At 45.3% G+C, this 22,686-nt stretch overlaps 1 long non-coding RNA gene across 1 annotated transcript in view; it reads right to left on the bottom strand.

Annotated features, from left to right (window-relative positions):
• LINC03041 (long intergenic non-protein coding RNA 3041) overlaps positions 1–21,668 on the bottom strand; it is a 72,644-nt gene extending 50,976 nt beyond the window's left edge. The window contains exon 1 of the long non-coding RNA XR_013405054.1: positions 21,587–21,668. This is a non-coding gene — a long non-coding RNA (long intergenic non-protein coding RNA 3041). The remainder of the gene's footprint in view (positions 1–21,586) is intronic.
• Between the last annotated feature and the right edge of the window lie 1,018 nt (positions 21,669–22,686).

Below are 22,686 nucleotides of genomic sequence, written 5' to 3'. Positions count from 1 at the left end.
CTTCTTATTCCATCTCCCTAGGCAATTCTTGTCCACCCCAATAGTGAGGATGTCAGCACTCCACCCAGCTGCCCTGGGATCTCTTTTTAGGGTTTCTGTGCCCCACCCCTCACCAGCTGTGGTGTGCTTTCAGCTGCACCTGCAGCCGTTGGAGGAGGAAGAGGTGGAGGAAGATTGCCCTCAGGGATTGCCCAGGAGTTTGCACAGCTCCTCCCAGTGAGGTTCCTTTGCAATAGTTGGGGAAGCTGTGACTTACTCACCAGACAGGCTCTGGTGAGTAAGCCTGTCCTCTGCAGGGATCACCCCTTGATAATACCTTACCCTGAGGTAACCCCATGCTCAGCTTCTTCCCTCCCCTGCTCCACTCCCCACTCCCTGACCAGTCTCCCAGGGGAACACAGCCTTAATAAGTAACTTGTACATGACCCCTCATCTCAGGGTGTTTCTAAGGACCTCCTCCAAAAAAAATAATGGTTTCTGTTGCACCTATTCCAGGCTTCTCTGAGCTCCAGATCCAAGAACTGAAATTGTTCCTTGACATCTTTCATATTTCTCAATGGCAGCCTCAAGGTCAAACACCCAAAACAGAACTTGTGATCTTTTCATGTCCCCAGTGCCTTCCTGTGTTCCCCAGCTCAGTAACCCCTCCTTCTGTCCCCTCTCATCCATCTTTCAAGGTGGAATCCTAGGAATCTCTCAAGGCTTTCTCACCTTTCAACCTACCTTCCTCCTCCCCAATTCCATACAAACCATCTGCAAGCTCCTATCATTTTCATCCCCTAAATGTACCTAAAATCTGTAAAATTCCCTCCATCAACTTCTACCACCACCCTGTCCAAGCCACCATCAACTCTTCTCAAGATACTCATAATTCCCTCTAATAGGTTTGCATACCTCTCTTTCAGTTTCCAGTATTAGTGATCTTTCCCATCTAATCATACCACTTCCCTACACAAAGCTCTTCGGGAGATTTTTATTGTTCCTAAGCTAAGCAGAAGACTCGTGGCGAGGCTCACTAGGCCGTGCATGGCGCCAGCCTCACCTTTCTTTGCACTCCAGCCCCGGGTACTTGCCTCCCTCAGTTCTTTCGACCAGAATGCTTTCCCTCTCCTCTTCCTTTTCATTCTTCCCAGCCTTCCACTCAGCTCAAGCATCGCCTCCTCATCTCCCTGCCTAAGATGAATTCCCTATTTAAGATTCCTATAACACCACGTACACCTTCTTCTTAAGATCTGCCACTGTTGCAAGGAATTGCAGTCAAATGATTACCAACATGCATCTGTGTGGTCACGTGGCTCAGCAACCCTGGTACAAGTGCTTTGAGAACAAGGGCTGCATGAGTGGTTTTTTTTTTTTTTTTTTTTTTTTTTTTTTTGCCACTTTATCCTCAGTAGCACCTAGCAGGCGCTCAGTGAACTGCATCATGACTAAGAAACTGCAGCACCACATGGAGAGGATTTTAGGAGGGGTGTTTCCCTCAATGCAAGCAGGGGCAGTGTCTCTTGTCACTGAGCTCTTGCTGTTGCTGTTCTGCTTCAGGCTGGTGTGACCCAGAGAATCAGAGAAATACGCTATCAAATGATGAGTTATTCTCTCTGAAGACAGGACATGAAACACATTGTAGGCATCAATTCCAAAACATTGAGCCAGTATTAGCTCCTTTTAAAAAAGGAAGACACAAACAATTGCACATTTTCAACCATCTAACTGCTTATTTTTCAATGACCCCAGTTAAAAGGGGAAAGGGGCAATTGTGGCAGCGCCTACAACAGCCAAGCTCTCAGCCCTGAATGCATGATCTCATTTTATCATCACAGCAACTCCATGAGGTCAGTACCATGAGTCCCATGTTATAGATGAAGAAATTGAGAAGCTACGTGTCTTGCGCAGTATCACACAACTAGTGAGGAGATGAGCTAGGCTTTCAATCCGGGCCTGCCTGAGCATAAATTCCATCTTCTTGTCCTGTAGAACTCCTTTTAAGGCTCTACTCGAGACAAAAATCTGGGAGTTTGTGTGCTTGAAAACGTGTTCACCTGTGAGTATCCAGTATTCCTAAATGAAGTATAACTGCTTCTGCTTTATTTATTTGTAAAAATCATTATAAAAGCTTTTTCTCTTGATCCAATAGATACTATATTTTGAAAGAGTGTGATTCAAAGTAGAGACCACGAGTTTGTGTACAACAAGGACCAGGTAGTATTTATTTTGCGCATGCCCTGAAGCTAGTAGGTGCTCAATAAACATTTGTGAAATGAAATTCAACTTCTCTCTTATTGAACTATTGTGTTAATATGAAATGTTAGAGATTTGTGGTTCCATTTATTTTCTTCTCTCAGCATTCAAGACCAAGAGTTTGATTTGTTTTATGAAAATTAAATAATGTATTTGGAAGCACAGTAGTGACATTTTTCTCTTTAATTGCTGCATGACTCAATCACAGTATTGCAGAGTGTGGGAATGGGAAGGAATCCATTTCGAGGAAGGCTGGTGCTTTTTAGCAGGGAAGCACATCTGCGCATCTTCGTGTTTTACCCCATTCACTACACAGAATCTGTAGAGCCTGAGGTAAGCAATATACCTGAAACCGATTCTTTGTCTAGGACTTCCTGGCAGGCCACAAGCAGTGACCATAGCCTCAGTGTCCCTGTGGCAAGGGAGGCTCTATGTTTGGAAAGACAAAGGGTGTCCTTCCCAGTTCCTCCAGGAATCAGTGTTATATGTGTTGTATGCTTTATACTTCTTTTTTGCCAGCTTTGTCTTGTTGAAGTTTGCCTTGATTTGACAACCCTTACAGTCTAGTCAGATTGAAGGGGACAGAAGAGAAATATCGAATTCTCAGCCTCGGAAAAGGCTCTTGATAATGTCACTCAGAGCCAGCATTTTGGCCACACTGTGTGCTCTAAACAATACCTTTATACATTAACTTTAGGACTGAAGCCTGCTGCCCTCATTCTAGATGTTCTGTCCCAGATGTTTCCTCCTCCTGGTTCAGATCTCAACTCAATGCCATTTACCCTGACCACCGGTAGGGGCAGGGCTTTGCACAGCTATGCATTTGTTCCCAAGCTCTTGTCAATCTCTGAAATTATCTTGTTTATTTTTCTGTTTATTTATCTCTTTCCCCCACACTAGAATGTCAACCATGCAAGGGCAGGGATCTGTCTTTATTACTCCTCCCTTCCTGGACCTACAACATGCCTGGCACATTAAAAGCACTCAAGATTACTTGTCATATTGGTGAATGAGTAACGATTTCATCTGAGCATCATGGTCCGTTTTAGGGCAAGGGAATGCTCACCTCCGTTTTAGAGAAGAGGCACCTACATCTCTGTGTCACTCAGCGATCAGCCTGAAATCACAGGTAGGTCTGTAGCAGAGTCGTGACTTGAACCCAGGTCTTCTGTCTATGATCTGGGAAGCAGAGTGAACTTTTGCCCAAAACTTAGGTCATGAAGGTACTCTTAAAAACAAGGGCCCCATCAAAGATGATCAAATGCCAGCTGCTTTGGGTATAAAGGCCTGATTCAACCCTGAATCCGTTCCCCGTACCAGAGATGAAAACTCGTCTACAAGATGAACTTGCAGGTGCAGCCAAAGACTGCTTCCTGCACCAGCTTCTGCGTTTGTGCACCAGGACCTGCACTCATCCCTCCGTGGCCTTGGCCTCGGGCCACACTGGCCTCTGGGTCCCTCATTCCAGGAGGCTCTGGCTTGACTCTAGACTTTCGGCAATTTTTCTGATGTCCTAATTTCTTGATCACCTGTGCTGACACGATCCTGATTTCCTTCAATATGTCTTTTTTCCACTCCTGGGAAATTTATGTCTGCTCCAGCATATGTCCCCATCTTCCTTTGTGAAAAGAGAGGCAAGGAGCGGGAGTGGGGGAGAGCCATTTAATATTTTTGAGCGATGTCTTCATGTTCTGTCAATAAATTGCCTCTGCCAGCTTTTAGAGGCCCTATTGGCTGTTGTACTGACCTCTTGTTCCTTCTGTACTTGAAAAATGCCTTATTATTTATCTTAGCCTCTCTCGCAATCTTTTCATTCCTCACCTTTGCTTTCCTTATCATGTTTTTGCACTTTAACTTTGTGCTATAATTTCTCTAGCTGAGTCGCTGTTTGATTTTTTTTTTCATACTTTCTCGCTTTCCTAGTTTTGATTACTTCCCCTACCACACCACATCCTCTTTAGAGCTATTTGCTTGGCCTATTCTCTACACTTCGTGTATTTGTTGCTAGGTAGCACGTATTTTCTTTGGGCAGTTTCTATTCATTTCTCTCTGATTACACTCTTCCATCGGCGGCTGTTCTTTTCAATCTCTTCGTGCCCTTGGCTTTTCTTGGTAGGAGCTGACTACTTTATTTGATCTGGGATCTCCTGCATGTCCTTCAAAGAGGGTCCTAATGCCTGCTGAGCCTTATATGGGGTGTGTATTCGTTTGCTAGGGTTGCCCTAACAAAATACCACAGACTGAGTGGTTTAAACAACTTATTTTTTCACAGTTCTGGAGTTTGGAAGTCCAAGATCCAGGTGCCGTCAGGGCTGGTCTCCTTTGAGGTCCCTGTCCTTGGCTTGTGGAAGGTCACCCTGTTGCTGCCTCTTCACATGGACTTTTCTTTATGTGAGCATATCCCTTGTGTCTCTTTTTGTGTCCAAATTTCCTCTTCTTATAAGGACACCAGTTAGATTACATCAGGGCCCACCCTAATGGCCTCATGGCCTCATTTTCAACTTAGTCATCTCTTGAAAGGCTCTATCTCCAAACATAGTCACATTCTGAGACACTGGGAGTTAGGACTTCAACATGTATATTTAAGGAGACATAACTCAGCCCATAACAGAATAAGCAGTAACTCCTGACATTCGACCATGGGTCAAGAGGAAGCTAGGTGCCTCAGTTTACATGTCATCCAAGTTTCCCCAAGTCAGGCTGCCTGTAGGTACAAGTGGAGTCGCCTTACAGTAATATTCTACAGATACTGGCAGGCCCTCAAGCCCTACCAAATACTTTTCTACATACTTCAGTGAATCTCAGAGAGTGAATTCCACTAACAAGACAGTCAGATGAGAATGGTATCTTCTGGACTCCTCAGCCAATATCTACCTTCTGGATGTCTCTGACTACTTGGCACTAGTGCTGATGCTGGGCACCTCTGCCACTTCTGCTGGGTATTGCCATTGGCTGGCACCACCTCCTAGGTGCTGCCAGACACCTGCAGTGCCATGGTGCAGACTGCAGTTCTTAAGATCCCAAAGCCACACCACGAAGGTGGAAGGCAGAAGCCTTTTTACCTTCCATACTATGCTTTGTCCTCAGGTGCCAAGATGGTGATGCCCTATGCCACACGTTTTCTCGATCTTTCAGTGAAGCACCCTGATTTGTTTTAACTTCCAGCTCCCCTTTCTTAGTATTCAGGCAGGAGTCCATGCAGCTTGAGACAGGCACACTCAAACACTATCTGCTTGTCTGCCATTGAGGTGACATACATCCACCAATTTTATCATCCGTTAGAACGAGTTCTCCCACGTGTCTCCTTGGTACCTCCTGCAAGAAGACTTGGGGTAAACGCACTTAGCTATGGCTATCAGCTATGGACTCAATGTTTGTGCATCTCCCCCAAATTCATATATTGAAATCTTAACCCTCAATGTTGATGGTATCAGGAGGTGGGGCCCTTGGGAGGTAATTAATCCATGAGGATGGAACCCTCGTAAATGGGATTAGTGCCCTTATAAAAAAAGACATGAAAGCACTTGTTTTTCTACCTCTAGTTTCCTCTGTGTTAGGATAAATGAGAAGATGGCCATCTGCAAACCAAGAAGCAGGTCCTCACCAGACATTGGATCTGTCAGCACCTTGATTGCTCTGGAACTGTGAGAAATAAGCCACCCGGTCTATGGTACTTTTCTTAGAGCAGCCCAGACTAAGACACTATTCTATAGTGGTCACAGTTTAGGACCCTCTGCATACATATGCAATTTGGACACAAGTTGAGTCCAGTTCTGACATCTGTAAAATCTCTGTTCTCAGTCTTCCACTGAAACAGCATACTGAGTATGCCTCTCTCCCACCATGGGAAGCTGCAGGTAACAGACAATTACAGTGAATGGAAAATTGAGAATGAAGGTGATGGCAGAAACAACCGGGACAATCAAAGTTTATTGAGCCTTACAGGTGCCTGATGCTGTGCTATTTTCTGGAATTGCAATGGTAAACATGAATGCATATGATTAAAGTGTTTACCCTTATTTTAGGATTTAAATTGTGATGAAGGATAAATTAAGATAAATTTTTATAATATTTTCAGTGTTAAAGATTTGTACAATTGCAGCACAGAGAGCCAAAAGTCTACCCAAGACACTTATGGCAGATTTCCTGTGTTTCCAGAGTGCTCACATGAGTACATGCACCTTAGTAAATATGCCGGGCATCACCACCCCATCCACGCCCACTCACACCTTGAAAGGTGACATTCAGCTGGGTGTGCTGGCTCATGCCTGTAATCCCAGCACTTTGGGAGGCCGCGGTGTGCACACTGCTTGAGCTCAGGAGTTCAAGACCAGCCTAAACAACATGATGAAACTCCATCTCTACAAAAAATACAAAAAATTATCCAGGCATGGCAGCAGGCAGCTGTGGTCCCAGCTACCTGGGAGGCTGAGGTGTGAGGATTACCTGAGTCTGGGAAATCAAGGCTGCAGTGAGCCAAGATCGCACCACTGCACTCCAGCCTGGGTAACAGAGGGAGACCCTGTCTCAAAAAAAAAAAGAAAGAAAAGAAAGAAAGGTGACATGATATATAACCTTACCCCTTCTGGCTCCAGGCACCAATTTACCAATCAGATATCAATGACTTAATCAGAGCCAGCTGGGTTCTCTGTCCTCAGCAGTAGAACACTGAGGGATGGAGTCAGGTGTGCCCACAGGATGATAGGCACTTTACCTGAAAGGTTATAGGAGATTGGTCCTGAAGTTGATGCCAGTGCAAGCCAGGAATGCCTATGAGGAAAAGATATGGGATTCCTAGGCCACATGTAACCAGAGAAGAATGGACCTCAGGAAGACGGGGAGTGGACAGAGGCACAGAGCTTGGAGGTTGCAAGTCCCTGTGCCTCTGTTAGGAATTGACACTGGATCATGGTTTCCTGGGTCCAGTCCCCATGGCAACCCACAGCACTTCTTTCCTCTTACTTTCTGTTAAGATTCTCTGTTGTACTTCCGTGGTAATTCTCCTCATAACTTCAGCTCGTTTAACTGAACTTTTTTGCTCTGCAACCAGAGCCTTCATTGTAATAGCCTTGTGGTTACTCAACTATAGTCTTTGGTACAATTTTTCCTTCTTTACCGTGCTCAGTCTTTATTAAGCAGCCTCAGTGTCACCTCCTCTCTGAAGCATTCCCTGACAGCTCTCTCCTTTATGATCCCTCAGGATTCTGTTCATAATCATCGTATTGCAGTGTAATTTATCTGTTTATAAACATTTTACTCCCAGACGACAAGATCCTCAAAGGCAGAGCTCTGGTACCTACAAGGCACTCAGTAAATGTTTGCGGAATTGCCTTAGTGGCTCTGAGTTGGTTCTGGAAGCAGCCCGCCAGTCAGTATGCCATCCAATCTGCTGCTCAACCTTCCAGCCACTTGAGGGGCTCTGCATTTACACTGACTTCGCTGCCTCACCCCTTTACTCTCAGTTCTATCTTTTCTCAGTCCTCCTAGTGTCCAGGCTTGCTTGTTTGCTGGGTCCCCCTGCTCTGTGCAAACTTGACTACCTTTGGATCAGTGACAATTCCAAGGCGACCCCCCTGGGGCAGGGCACAATCTGTTTCCCAGGGTTCTAGAACTCTTTGCTGAGTTTTGGCTCCTCTTAACCGCTTTGTGTGGTTGCCTGGGGCCCATGCTACCTGTGTGTCTGCTCATGACAGCATCCTCCACCCGATCCAGCCATCTGTTTATTTTGGCTGCATCTCCGTCTTTATGTTCCGTCTTCTGAGAAATAGTGAATGGTAGCTACTCTCTTTAATCAGCCAGAGGCCCTCACTACCTTGTCCATCGGAGAAAAATTGACTCCAGATCTGTAGCAGCTTTCTTGCATGGGAGAAAACACCGGTGCTCATTTGCTCAGGAAAAACAACAACAACAACAACAAAAACCTCTTGCTCTGCTGAGACAATTTTCCTTTATGGATTGCAGGGCCCCCTAGCAAGCCCACCGGGTTTTCCTGCCAACTGCAGCTATATATCCAAGCTGCTGACTCACCCCCTGTCAGCCTGGGGCAGGGGGTGGCGACTGGAGAGTTTCACAGCCTCAGGATGTTTATTTGCTTCACTTTCTGTTCTCTGATAGGGAAGGTTTTGCAAGAGGGGTTTCTGCCAGTGCACCTACTGTGCTATCCTCAGTACTGATAGATATGTGATTGCCTGGGAGAGCAGGGGCTTAAACACACTGGGGTTCTGACACCTTTGCCCTCACCTTGGGACTCCTTTCTGGCTTCTGCTTTTGGGAGGGGAAAAGAAAAGACAGAGAGACAGATTCAAGTTTAGCGTTGAGAATTTCAAAATGGACTCTCTTGCCTCTCTCTCTGAACCCCACCTCTCATGTAGATAGCTTGGGCTTTTTATAGATGCTGTGACCTTCATGTTTATTGGTCTGGAAATAAATAAAAGAGTAATAAAAGAGAAAGAGTAAGAACTTCTGGCTAAAATATTGCCCGCTGGCTTCACGTGCCCAGGCTGTTTCTGGTCCCCGCAGGGGTCAATGCTGTGTGTCCGACTGGATACACGTCAACTCAGGATGGGCCAGTACCTTGAAAGGCTCCTCCTTGCTTGAGATTAAAGAAACAGCACTCCTCTGCCAGGCAATACTTCAGACTCTCCTTTCAGCCTTTGGCTGTGGGGCAGGACATGGACCGAGAAATGAAGACAGCCTCCAGCCAGGGCTGAGAGCCCTGAGTGATGAGCAGGGGAGTGGACAGTGCCTGTCTTGACTTTCTTCCTCTCCATGGTTTGCTTCGTTCTCCATTAGGATATCTCAGCACATCAAAATATTAGCTAAGAAGATACTTTAATCTGAGGACAAAGTGATACCTATGTAAACTAACTTATCAACAAAGACAGCTAGAAGGTTTTTTGCACCTGACCATAAATGATACCCCAAAGCTTTTCTATGAAAATCTGATTTTGTGATTTGGGGCAGCCTAAAAGTATGTGTAATAAAAGAGAAAGAGCACTTAATCCGAGGCGGGAGCCTCAGTTTCTAACGCTAGACTCATTGCTAACGATGCCACTTTGGGAAAATAATTCTATTTATCTGGCTTCACTAGTGACTTCAGTGGGAGCAGCTTTAGCAGAGAAACTGACATTGTAATTGCCAGATCCATAGGCTAATTTTCATTCCTCATCCTCCTTGACAACTCCACCACATTTGGCACTCTTGACTGCTCTTTTCCTTCTCGACACCATCTCTGCTCTGGGCTCCCGGGACCCAGCCTCTGTGAATTCTTCTCCCCGCTCTCTCCCAGCCCTTCGCACCCTCCTTCTCTATGCCCCATAATCCCCCAACCCAGCACCGCCTGTCCATTGCCTGGTGGTGTTCCCCAAAGCTGTCTCTTTTCCCCTCTTCTCCTCACACATCTGTGTCATACATAATCCTGTTCACTCCCACGGATCCAGCCACCATCACTTTGCTGGTAACTGCCATATCTCTTCTTCAGAACTCTCCCCACACCTCTCCCGAATGCAGACCGGCCTTTCCAGTGGCCTGGAAGATGCCTCATCTACATTGCACGTTGAGCACTTCAAACTCAGTCAGCCCTTGACCAAGCTCATCGTCTCTGACATGTGTCCTACCCAGCCCTTAAACCTGAATCCTTGCAGGGCGGGTTGCGGGGGACCGATTCTGCCCTCTGTATTTCAGTCAGTTTCAGGAGCTATACTATCTTTCAAGCTTCACTCTCCCTAACAAGATGTTGCTGCCAAGTCTACCTGAGAGCCGTTCCTCACATCTTCATGCCACTGGCTGCTGTAGTTAGGTAATCAGGGGCTGTCACCTGGATCTATGAAACAGTACCAGAAAGAGTTAAGAATAGGTTTAGCTGATATAACAGGAAGCTGAACTTGCCGTGGCTTAACCAAATAGTGATTTTTTCCTCACACAGTAAGAAATGCAGATGTAGGAGATCCAGAGTCAACATGGCCACCCCACAATGCCTCCAGGGACCCCGCATGCCTCCTATCTTTCCAGTCAGCCACTCTTGCCATATGGTTATCCTCGGTATGCTTGTCACCTCATGGTCGCAAAATGGTTACCTTCTTCTACATCCACATTCCAGGTTAGGAGAAAGGGAAGGGCAAAGGAGAAAAAGCAACTGCCTCCTGAATCTGACCCTTTTCAAAGAGCTCTCCTGGAAGCTCCACCCAGGGAAATGTCCCTTGACATTTCATTGGCCAGAACTGTGTAGTGTGACCTCTCCCTCTGCAAGGAAGGTTGGGAATGGTAGTGGGGGTTTTGTTTCTTTTGTGTTCTTTCGCATGCAGCGCCCATTGCCTCTCTGAATAAAATTGAGGTTCTGTTAGGAAGGAAGAAAATGAGAACTGATACTGAATAAGCAAATAGCTGTGTCTGCAACAGCCTGGTCTTGGTCCCCCAGCCATCAAACTCTTTCCCTACTTCTCTACCCTTCATGTCCCTAAAAAGGGATTGGACCATATTGTTCCCCATTCTAACTATCTGTGTTGATTCCTTGTTGGCTACAGAATAAAGAACAAACACCATAGCCCACAGTCTGGGTCCCATCTTCTTTTCTATGCTCTCCTCTTGCCATCACCCTCTCCCCTGAGAACACACCATAGGTCCCACAGAAATCACCATGGTTTCCTCTGCCCACAGTGCTGTGCCTTTCCACATGCTATTCTAGTGCCCTATTGCCTTTCCCATTGTTGGCCATTTATTCAGCCCTCATTGCTGGGGAGGGAAGAGGCATATATCAACTCAGATTTCTTCCTTAACCTTTAGAAGATAGACCTTCTTCACACTTCTGAGTCCTCCCCATTCGCTGTGGGCTCCACTCCATGGGACAAGGTGCTCAGCCTGAGAAGACAGAGCCCAGCCTTAAGTGGGTCATGTTTCCTAGAGGGTGGGGTCACTGAGTTGAAAGAGAACACAAATCCCCAAGCATGGTGTATTCCACTTCTGGCTCTCTCAGAGAAGCCCTGGATCATCCCCATTACTATTATTTCACAGCTGCTCCCTTGAGTAAAGTGCCCTTGAGTGGGACATCCGTCATCTAGGGCAGCAGCTTGTCCTGACCAGTTCACCCCACTTCTGTAATTCATCCATGCAGTTGCTTCAGGAAGTTGGCTTAGCATCTTCTCAACAGACTTAGAAGTCTTTCTTGTCCTCTCTGTGGACAACCTGAGCATAAGGTCCCAGCACTGCTCTCATGGAAGTTAGGGTCCCCAGGCCAAAGGCATGGATGTGAGTTTTTATCAGAGCTTTGCATTGTGGTATAAGCCTTTGCCAGTCATCTAATAAAATCAATGTTGAGTTTTTCATACAGCCAGGGATTCTTGTATGCAGACAATGGTGTGCTGATCGGTGTTTAACACCTGGGTCTGGGGGCAGGGGTAGCTGTAGAGGAAGAGCTCTGGCTTGTAGAGTTTGCCAATTTCTGTGGTGTAAATACTCCCACCATGGCTAAATTCAAGCTACCAATGCGATACAACTGAAAATGCAGTAGGAAAGAGGTTGGCATGACGGGCTCCCTGGGCCAGTTTGACCTGGCTCCAATGCAACAGCAGGAGACCTCAACCGGGGAAAAGGATGTGGATTGAAGTCTAGGCACAAAAGCCATACCCAGAACTCTGCAACCACCTCCTTAGCAACATGTTCTCTAAACCTACCCCCATCCTTCAGATGGATCCCTATTTTCCCTGCGATTACACAACTCTGTGATGATTCTTCTCCCACAGCATTGTTTTAAAAAATCTTCTTTTGGGCAAATAAGTTTACTTTTCCTTGGTATATATGCCATCAATCATTGACGCCACAAAGAGGCTGTGAAAGCCTTGCTCTATTGAATGATGAGCAATGCCCTGTTGAATCCTCGTCTCACTGAGGAAGCCGCCACACCTTGGGTCACCACTAGGAGTCACTCTTTAGCACCGGGAATAGACAGACTCAATAGCACTTAGCACATAGTAGGGCTAAATGTCCACGTGTTGAAGGCATGGAAGAACTACCAAATGTGGGGTAGATGCCCCCTCTTGGGGGTCCCATAAACCTTTGAAATCAGTGGACATTATCATTCTATATACCAAGATTTTGTAGTATCATGTGGTAGGGTGTCCTATGAGTAGGTATGACTGCCCCATCTCTAGGTCATTCACCTTAGTATGCGGAAACCTAGCACAGTGTCCAACATGAAGAAGCTACTCAGTAGACATCTGCAGAATGAGTGATGGAGCCGAATATGCAGTACTTTAAAATATTCCCTAAGGAGGTTTAGTTTCATTTCTTTTTTCATTTTCTTCTTTTGTTACTATTACTATTGTTTTTCCCACAAAATTCCTGCTTTCAACATGATGGTACCAAAAGAAAAAGAGAGAGAGAGAGAGAGAGAAAAGAGTTCAATGAATTGCAGCTCCCAGCTGGTTATTATTATTATTTAAATTTTGGCTTTAACTTTGTGGGCAGCTGAAGCCTATGATTTAAGCCATCTCTAGCTGAGCAAGGGGCTGTGCCCGCCCAACCACTCTGATTTCCAGAATGCACTTTGCTGTGTCAATATACATTACTTGTCACATTGCCATGAGTCTGAGAAGTTTGATCTCTGCTCTTAGATTGTTGTCATGTGTCAAAGCATACAGCCCAGGGGGAATGACTACATTGCGCAGGAAAAGCAGACATCGAGCCGTGGTCAGACCGCCTCAAAGATAAACACTGCTGTGTGGACCAGAAGAAGAAAGGTCGAAAAACAATCTGAAGCCTCAGACACTGTGAGGTTTTTTCACTGTCATTTTCTCGCCACTCTGAGGCTTCCATTTTATCAGCATGTGCAAATATACATTTTTCTTCCAACTGACCTTCCGACAGCCTGTCCCTCAATACGGGACTAGCTTGAGTAGGTGGCCCTGTCATTGGTGAAACGGGGTGGTATCTATGATGCCCTCAGATGGAAGCTGAGTCTGCAAGCCCCCACCCACTGTCCCCTGCAAAATGAAAGCTCAGAGAAAATGTAAAAATATAAGTAAACTCAGGGAAGAAAAGTCCACTTCAGTGAGTATGAGCTACCCAAGCAGGAAGGCTGAAATCATTGGTTGCTGCTGCTGCTGCTGCTGGTGCGTTTTCTACTTTTTGAAGTCGGCTAAAAACAAACAAACAAATGAGTACGAGTAGTTCTCATTAAAAAAGGAAAGGGCAGAAGTCAATCTCCCTGTTTAAAGACGCCCACACACTTGAAATCGTTTCCTAGAAAGGCAGATAGAATTTAACTGGGTGTAGCTTAGCACACTCACGGAGCATTTTTACAACACCTCCCGAATCCTCAATGGCTGATCCCGTGGTATGACAGCAGCATGCCACATTCATTGCACCAGACAAGGATTAGGGAGTAAAATTTGTCATGTATGTAAATTGTAATCACAGTGGATGGTTGTATGTGCTCATTTAGGCATTTTAACAGTGTGTGATGCTATCCTCTCCGCAGGACTAATAAGCATTAGCCATAATGAGGTCAGTCAGTCAGGCATTATCAGGGGATTTAATTGGGACATGGGTCTCTGCTGAAGTGAAAATTAATAACTTTTGTCAATGTTCTGGTGAAATGTTCTGTCTTATTAAACTATGAGGGTCAATTAGAAAGCATTATGTAATAAAGTCCCCAGCAGCAGAACTCAAATTGAGTTATACCACAGTCATTATTCCAGGGCGAATGCATTTGAAAATGGAAAACCAGAGTGCCATATGGAGGATTTGGGTCAGATTTACAAGCATTGCATGTTAAGGCTTCCACAAGAAGGAAACAATTAAACGTAATACCGAAATAAATCAGCGCGCCGAGTGGGCTGTGCAGGGCCAGGAGCCTGGGGCGGGCCATGGCCCTGGAGTTGTGACACTGCAAAATGGCATTGTCAGGAGCCTTCCATGGGCTGCGTCAGGCAGCGCCAGCCTACAAATCGCTCGGAGTGCTTAAAATCTGGGGCACACCTGGAAGGCTCAGGCCTGCACATTGACTCATATAAATAACTCTTTATTGTGTAGCTATTAAGACGAGAGATTGCTTTTATTAAAGTGCAAGTTATTGTGGCACAGCAAATTAAAGAATTTTAAAGCATACTAAACAGCCACTGCTATTCCCCATCGGTCATGTTTTACGGTTCTTTAAATGGGCAGTATATTGTTAGGGAGATATAAACTCTGTGCCAAGACTGGGATCTGACACAATGGTTCAGCCACTTTTTCTGGCCAGGAAGGATTGGGAGGGGTGGAGCAGTACTGGTGAGGACACTGTCCTGGGCCTGGATGTGTGTGTAGAGGTGGAGGTTGGTGTGTGGTAGGGGGTTGGATGTCACCTCTCTTCTGGAAGACTGGGGAGGTGGCTTTTGTCTGCTCCATTCTGGTAGAGAAGGTTATCTTCAAACTGAGCAGAGTTTTAGAGATGGTCTTCAGATAAGGTAGTTAGAAGATGGAAGAAAGGGAGAGAGGGAGAGAGGGAGGGAAGGAGGCGTACGTATGTGCAGAGGGTCTGTAGTGCCCATTACTAAAGAATCACAGCTTCCTCCAACTGTCTTATCTTGACCAACCCCATTTTCTCTGAACCTTCTCTTCTCTAGTGAATTGAGCTTGGGTCTGATTATTTCCCCATTGACCCCCAACGTTGATTATGTTTCTAATTAAAAATACATGGCAGCAATGCCTCTCCTTGGCTCCACATCATCCTGGGACCTAGCCCATCCCCTCCCTCTCACCTCCATGACTGCTGCTTCAAGCTGAGCTCTATCACCTCCCGTGAGGCCCGACAGTTGCAGTTTTCGCTTTAGCCCCCTCCTACCTATTCTCTTCACAGCAGTCATAGTAATCTTTAAAAAACACAGATCTGACCATATCACTCCCCTACTGAAAAATCCTTTAACATCTTCCGTTTGCACATAGGATAAAACTCAAATCCTTTCGCTGGCCCACAGAGCCCATCCCTGAAGTGTCAGGGCTCACCTGGAGGCATGCTTCCCTCTCACGTAATTCCCCCAAGTTCTAGAACATATTAAGCTCTTGTTCTACCCAGAGGTTTTGCCCCATGCAATTCTCTGAGACTGGAATCCTCTTCCTCCTGACCATGTGTGGCTGGTGCCTCTCAAGCTTCGATATTCATTCTCTGGGAGGCCTTTCCTGACCATTCTACCTAAAATAGATCCATCCAGAGCTCTGTATCCTCACCCGATGGGTGTTTCTACAATAGTACTTACAGTTTCTAATTTAAAAACAAACCAGACAACAACAACAAGAACAAAAAACTTTTTAGTGGCCTACTCCTTTTTTCTCTGACATCTTCCGTGGTCTGAAATTCTGTGATGGCCAAGACTGTACCTGTTTTGTTTTCCACTGAATCTAGCAATGGGGGCAAATTGCAGGTGTTCATCATGTGTTCAGTGAGTGAACAACTGATTGAGTTCGAAGGTTGCCTTAGAAGAGAATCTGAAGCTTATCCAACTCAGCTTCTTTACTTTACTGAAAAAGTGTTTCTGAGAATGGTGAGATAACATGTACAAGGAAGACGGTTAGGAGAGTTGGGAGCTAGGGCCTGGTTTACCTCCAAAATGTTACTTTCTGGCACAGCGCACGGTGGCTCATACCTGTAATCTGAGCACTTTGGGAGGCCGAAGCGGGCGGATCACCTGAGGTCAGGAGTTTGAGACCAGCCTGGCCAAAATGGTGAAACTCCATCTCTACTATTACTTAAAATACCAAAAACAACAACAGCAAAAACTAGCCAGGCATGGTGGTGCATGCCTGTAATCCCAGCTACTCAAGAGGCTAAGGCAGGACCATCTCTTGAAGCCGGGAGGCAGAGGTTACAGTGAGCTAAGGTCGCTGTACTGCACTCCAGCCTGGGCGACAGAGTGACTCCATCTCAAAAAAAAAAAAGTTTCTTACTTCCTTTGCCCAATCACCTAGTCCTATTTAACCACACTTTGGCTTTACCTCTACTGGAATAAACACTACTGTAATGGACTGAATGTTTTTGCCCTTGAAATTCATATGCCGAAATACTAACCCTCAACATGATGGCATCAGGAGGTGGGGCCTTCGGGAGGTGATTAGGTCTGAGCAGGGAGCCCTCGTGAGTAGAATTAATGCCCTCAGAAAAGGGAGCCCAGGAATTCACTCACCCCCTTTCTGCCACGTGAGGACACACGGAGAAGTCAGCAGTCTGCAAATGGAAGAGGGCCCTCACCAGAACCTGGCCGTGCCGACACCCCCCTCAGACCTGCAGCCTCCAAAACTGCAAGAAATATGTTTCTGTGGTATAAACCAAAGATTATGTCTTTGGTATTTTGTTAAAGCAGCCTGAACTAAGACAAGTACCCTAAATCCTACAGTGAAAGCGTGTTTAAAATAAATGCAAAGACTAAAGCTGCACTATCAAGAAGAGAAGAGACGACTGATTTCTGGTATATTCATAAATGGAATACAATGGAATGAGAATGAATGAACCAAACCTAGAGGCATAAAAACTGTCAAATCACAAACACATAGCATTGACTAAAAAGAGCAAGTCTCAAAAGAATACATACCTGGTGATGGCATTTATATGGAGTTTAAAAGATAAGCAAGACTAAGTGATATATGGTTAGTGGATATATGGTCAAACTATGCTACAAAATAGGAATAAAGAATATTGTTTTAAAAAATAAAAACACCATTCAGATAGTAGTTCCTTGCCATGTATTCCGATGATGGGAAGGAACGGGCCAAGTGTGAGGAAGAAACCCCGGGATGGAGTGGAGGGTGACAGTGTTATTTATCATTAATAGGGTGGAAGTTTCATGGCTCTTCATTTATTTCTCATGCTTCATAGTTTGTAAGTTTATATTTAGAAAATAATTGATAAGTTGAAAAAAAACTAAAATCAACATGATTTCACCTTTGCCCAGATATACCTCGTCTCGGGAAGAAGAGCTTCTTCCCCCTTCTTCAGGGAGCCCTCAAAGAGCTTCACCCCAGCTGCCCATTCACTTTTCTTGTTTCTGCTGAGGGAAGACCAATACTTATTTTCATCTTCAGGTCTACCAAATGAGAAACTGAGGCATAGTACGAGGTGAGTCTCTGGAACCCAGAACAACACTCAAGGGACAAATGCTCCCCATCTCAGTGGAGTTGCTCATGACATTTACATACAATGACTACCTGCAGAAAAGGCCTAATGAAATAGTGTCAGTTTCTAAGGCAGGCGACCATGTCAAAAGTCAGATCATCTTTGCATCCAGGCTTTTGTTCTCTGACTGTGCTGGGGACAACCACATAAGCCACGTATCCTAATACTACTCTGCATGTGTTCACTTCTGAGTCTCTTATGAGACTCTGTCACATACATGACCTCATTTGATTCCCCCCATGACACGGCATGGAAGACGCACAGTAGATACTTTAGTTCTCATTTCAAGAATGCTGTTTCCTGTATATGTTGATGCCTTTCTTCCAGCTGTCAACGCCCATTTAATGCTGACAGAATAGAATCCCTGCAGCCCGTTCCTGAAACAGGTCAACACTGTATAAAAAACAGTATTTGGAAGATGACTTTGGAGGCAGACATTGGGCAGGGGCCCCAAGCAAAAGTAACCTCCTTACTGGTCCTTCCACTATTAGCAAACTATTCTTTGCTATCTTCAAGGCCTTTTCACTTTTTACAATCCCTTATTAAAATGCAAATACTCCTGAGAGTATCCACATTAAAAAAAAAAAAAAAGAAAACCATTAATGATCTTCATTAACTGAAAATGGACGGGAGATGGAAGCCGGCACCAGGGCAGGAGTGGGCACCAGTGAAGGGAAGGGGAATGAATGAAGAAGGAAGAGAAGGAGACAAGGAAGCCCAAAGGCAAATCATGCCAACATCACCCTTTGGTACAGGGCAGCCTTGCCGTATTTTTCTGCACAACCTCATTTACTTCACGCTCTCACTTGACTGGAGCCCCTAGACTTGCTACTGGCACAGGATGGCCTGAGATGGCCAGTCGATGTCCCTCTGATAGTTTGCCACATGCTGTCGTCCCCATCCTTGAGCAATTCTGTTCTGTTAGTGGAGGGAGTTCCCACAATAAGGGTTTCTGGACCATTTGTGCTGCTGGTCTCCCTGGGTCACACTTCTGTTTCGGGAGAGAGTTTTCGCATTGGGCTCTTTCTGACGCGTCAGGCTGAAAAGTGAATTTGAGCCAAGAGTTCTGTTGTTTCATTTCAGTTATTTATGAGAAGCTGGTATTTTCTGCTCACGAAGACAATATGAAATTTCAAAACCTAAACATTATCAAGCTATTGGGATACTGGTGAGAAAAATAGAAATTGCAAAGTATTTCTCAAACAGTCTGAGTAATTTTCCTTCGCTATTTTGTCCCCGGGAGTAATAACAAATAGAAATGCTACTTGTCTTTTGCAATCTTTTTTGCTGAAAAGTATGAAGTGATTCTAGAGATATTCTGAACAGAGGGACCCCATCAGCATGTGGTCCTATAGGAAAATGCAATCTGTCTGCACCTTCTTCCCAAGGGGGCCAGTGAATGAATGAACGAAAGAATAAATGAATGAACAAACCATTCAGCTACACACACTTAATTTTACAGAGCAAATGCCTGCTAGTCATGCATTACTATCCCAGCTTGACACCCAATTATTTCTTTATCTAAATAATGTGGGTGTTTTCTTTGATCATAAATGTAATATGTGCTCATTTTAAAATGCTTAGAAGATACAGAAAAGTATAAAGAAGACAATAAAAGTTATCCATAATCATACCCCACAGAAAAGTCTTATTAATATTGAGGTTTATATCATACATGTGTTCTTCTGAGCTCATAAACAATACATGGCTGAGATCTTGCTGCATATATACGACTGGTATCTGTGTTAGACAGAATTCTAAGATGATCCCGGAATCCACAGGCCTTTATATAATCCCTTCCCCCTTGAATGTGGGCAGGTGGGACCTGTGACTATTCTGGGCCATCACTCCCATGATTTGGTTATGTTCCATGGCATGACTTTAAGGGTGGGAGATGATCCTGGGTTGGTCTGGCCTGTTCAGGTGAGTCTTGACAGAGATTGGGCTTTTCCTGGAGACAGATATGAAGCATGAGAGGGACTTAAAACAAGGGAGTGTCTCCTTTGGTGACTTTGAAGATAGAGAGCCCAACATGGCAAAGAATGCTAGAAGCCTCCAGGACCTGAGAGCAATCCCCAGTTGACACCCAGCAAGGAAAATAGGGACCTTGGGCCTGCAACCACAGGAACTCAATTCTACCAAAAATCTGAATGAGCTTGAAAGAAGATCCCAGCTCTAGATGAGAACACAGCCTGACCAACACCTTAATTTTGGTCTTATGAGACCCTGGGCAGAAAACCCAAACAAGACTGCTGGGGTTTTTAACCTACAGAACCATGAGATAGTAAATGCGTATTGCTGTAAGTGGCTAAACTTACGATTTGTTATGCAGCAGTAGAAAATAATATAACGTTCTATTTTTTCACTTCACATTACACCTTGAACTTTGTCTCCTACTAATGTTAACTGACAATTTAATGTCTATGTCTAATGTATGTATTTGGATTATAATCAGTGTAATGAGTCTGAATGATTCGGCGTTTAAATGTAGCCAATATTTGTATTAGGTATTTGTTATTTGGAAGTTGTGTTGTTTTGTTATTTGTGTTTGTTTTGACTCCTGCGGTCACAGGAGAGAAGATGAAACATCTTTCTCAACAACTGCTGTGCTATAACCCTGACAGAGAGAGAGAGAAAATGTACTTCTGAAAGGCTATTTTGCTTATTTAAAGGAGACTGTGAGAGGGCTTTGAGAAAGGGCTTTGTGTTTCAAAGACAGAGGCCCTTGACACCTGTAGACTACATCGTCCAAGGAAGAGGATTAAGGATGTGGGCTGCAGACGTTCAACAGATGGGCTCCTCCCTGGCTGCATGACTCCCCAGGACTGGGAAAAGAAATAAGACTTGAAATGTGACCTATGGTGGAGATACGGCCCTATCTGAGCCCGATGCTCTGGGTGACCTCAGGTGGGCACTGCTACATGGCTGTCTATGTGGCTGACACCGCACACTATGGCTAGAGAGGTTCTGCCGACCCAGCTGGGGTGAAGAAATTCAGCGCTCTTCTCACCACCCTTGACTGGTATCGACTTCTATCAGATTTTATTTCACTTTAGAAAATATAGAAACTAGGCATTTCATACAGTCCTGGGATGTGGGACATTCCTACCTGTTCCATAAATAGTACTATGATATATAATTCTACAGAAATGTGTCACCATTTTTATCATTAATAGATTTCTAGCAATAGGTCAAAAGATATACACATTTTAAGGTTCTTTATATAAATGATAAAATTGGCAGATTCCTAGACCTGTAAGCGAAAGTATATATAAGACGCTAGATTCATCATAAAGTCTCCCTTTGGCCTCTGCCCCAAACCATCCCAACATACAACTCCTAAACATCCAAGGCCCGCAGGAGCACATCCAGGCGCTGGCTGGGTACTCATCCAGGAAACCAGCAGTGTGCAGGCTACACTGCATAACCGCGGGGACAGGCAGGGCCTGGGTACATACACACCAGCTCCACCACCCACAGGCTGGGTGAGCTTGTGTAGTTACATCCTGGGGCTCCTGTATAAAGTACCATGGGCTAGGTGGCTTCAACAACAAACATACACTGTCTCATGGTTCTGGAAGCTAGGTGTCTGCTATCAGGGTGTTGGTAGGGTTGGCTCTCTCTGAGGACTGTAAGGGAAGGATCTCGTCTAGGTCTCCCTCCTAGCAATCACTGGTATTCCTCAGCTTACAGTTGGCTGTCCTTCCTCTTCTCCCTGAGTCTTCACATGGTCTTCCCTCTGTGTCCAAATCTCCCTGGTTTTTCTATCAGTCATATTGGATCAGGACCCATCCTAATGACCCCTTCCTAACTTGATCATCCACAAAGACCCTTTTTCCAAACAATGTCACATTCACGGGTGGGCAAGGCTAGGATTTCGACACATTTCTTGGGGTCAGGGACACAATTCAATCTGTAATACCTTGGCAAATCTCATATACTCTCTAATGCACTGTTTCCAGATCACGTCGACAGGGATGACACTGCCTTCCCCACTGTGAGGATTCAATTTAGATGACAAGTGAAAAGAGAGGTAAATGATAGGTAGAGCATTTACCCAGTGTCTGGCCCATGGTTGTTGCTCAACAAATATTGGCTAAGTTATCAATGAAAATTCTTGCTATAAGTATCTCATGACACACACATGCTCAACTGGGCAGGGATGTGCGTTTATGTGGCCCCCCAGTGTCCCTAGAGAAGATTCTCTCTTACTTTTCAAGTGTCTTTGGCCTTTTTCTCTTCCAGCCTCTACAAGCAGGTTGTTTGCCCAGACACAGACCTCTCTCCCACAAAGACCACTTTGGAGATCGGCGCCCGCCTTCTGCTGCTAGTTAGTTGTTTGAAAAGTGCTGACGCTTCTCTTCATCCACTGTGCCAGGACTCTGTGCCAAAGCTGCCCACACAAGCAAGGCTCGCCCTGCATGCCAGGGTTTCAGAAAGTGGACCTGGCACCAACCAAGCGTAGGAAGAGAGTCCCTTGTGGTACGGCCCCCCGACACACTCACACACACACATACACCAGCCGGAGACCAGAGACCCCAATCAGTACTTTTAAAAGGAATAAAAATTGCTCAATCTCTTTGATGATATTCAAAGAGTCTTTTTTAATATATGAGAAAGCACATTCTGAATTCTTAACACATCTGGTGTCACCCGCTCTTTTCCCCCTCTAAACTCTCTTAATTCCATAATTTAGAAGGTCTTAAGATACCGAAGGATCTCGCTGAGGCATAATTGGGTATCTTTTGCGCTCCAAGTTGCATCTGATGCCCCACCTCACCCCGGAAACTTTTCCACTGAGTTGGAGAGAAAAGGTTTGGGGGCTGGGGGAGCAAGGACAGTGCCCTACCTGCTCAAGTGGCCTTTGACAGGAGAGCTGAACTGCCTGCAAGAAAATGTTTGCTATTCATTTTGCCCTGACACTCCAGGAGAGGAGCACAATTTCTTTTGTGATTGGAGGTAATGTAATCTACAGGAAAATCAATGTGGGCTGACAGGAGACTCGCCCAGCTGATCTGCAGACCAGAGACACTGAATCACAGCAGCTGAAGCCGGCATGGCCGTGAGGCCGTTCCCGCAGCCTCCGGGAGAAAGTGGTCTTGGAAACCTCACACCCTGGGGTGCTCCTAACCTCAAAGGAGCCCATGGACCCAGGTGCCCAAGCCACCAAGAGTTAAGTGGCAAAGGGCTCAGTTGTGGGGACAGTGCTGGGGGTACAGAGGACCACAACATGCTCTGCTGGGTCACTGAGAACAGAGAGATACACACAGAAGAAAGAAGACAGACGGAGGACCTGAGATTGTAAGATACAG

Source organism: Macaca mulatta, chromosome 15 (assembly GCF_049350105.2).
Source record: "Macaca mulatta isolate MMU2019108-1 chromosome 15, T2T-MMU8v2.0, whole genome shotgun sequence".
Lineage (NCBI taxonomy): Eukaryota > Metazoa > Chordata > Mammalia > Primates > Cercopithecidae > Macaca > Macaca mulatta.
Note: the sequence above shows the minus strand (reverse complement) of the source record. Positions and strands in the feature narration are given on the sequence as shown.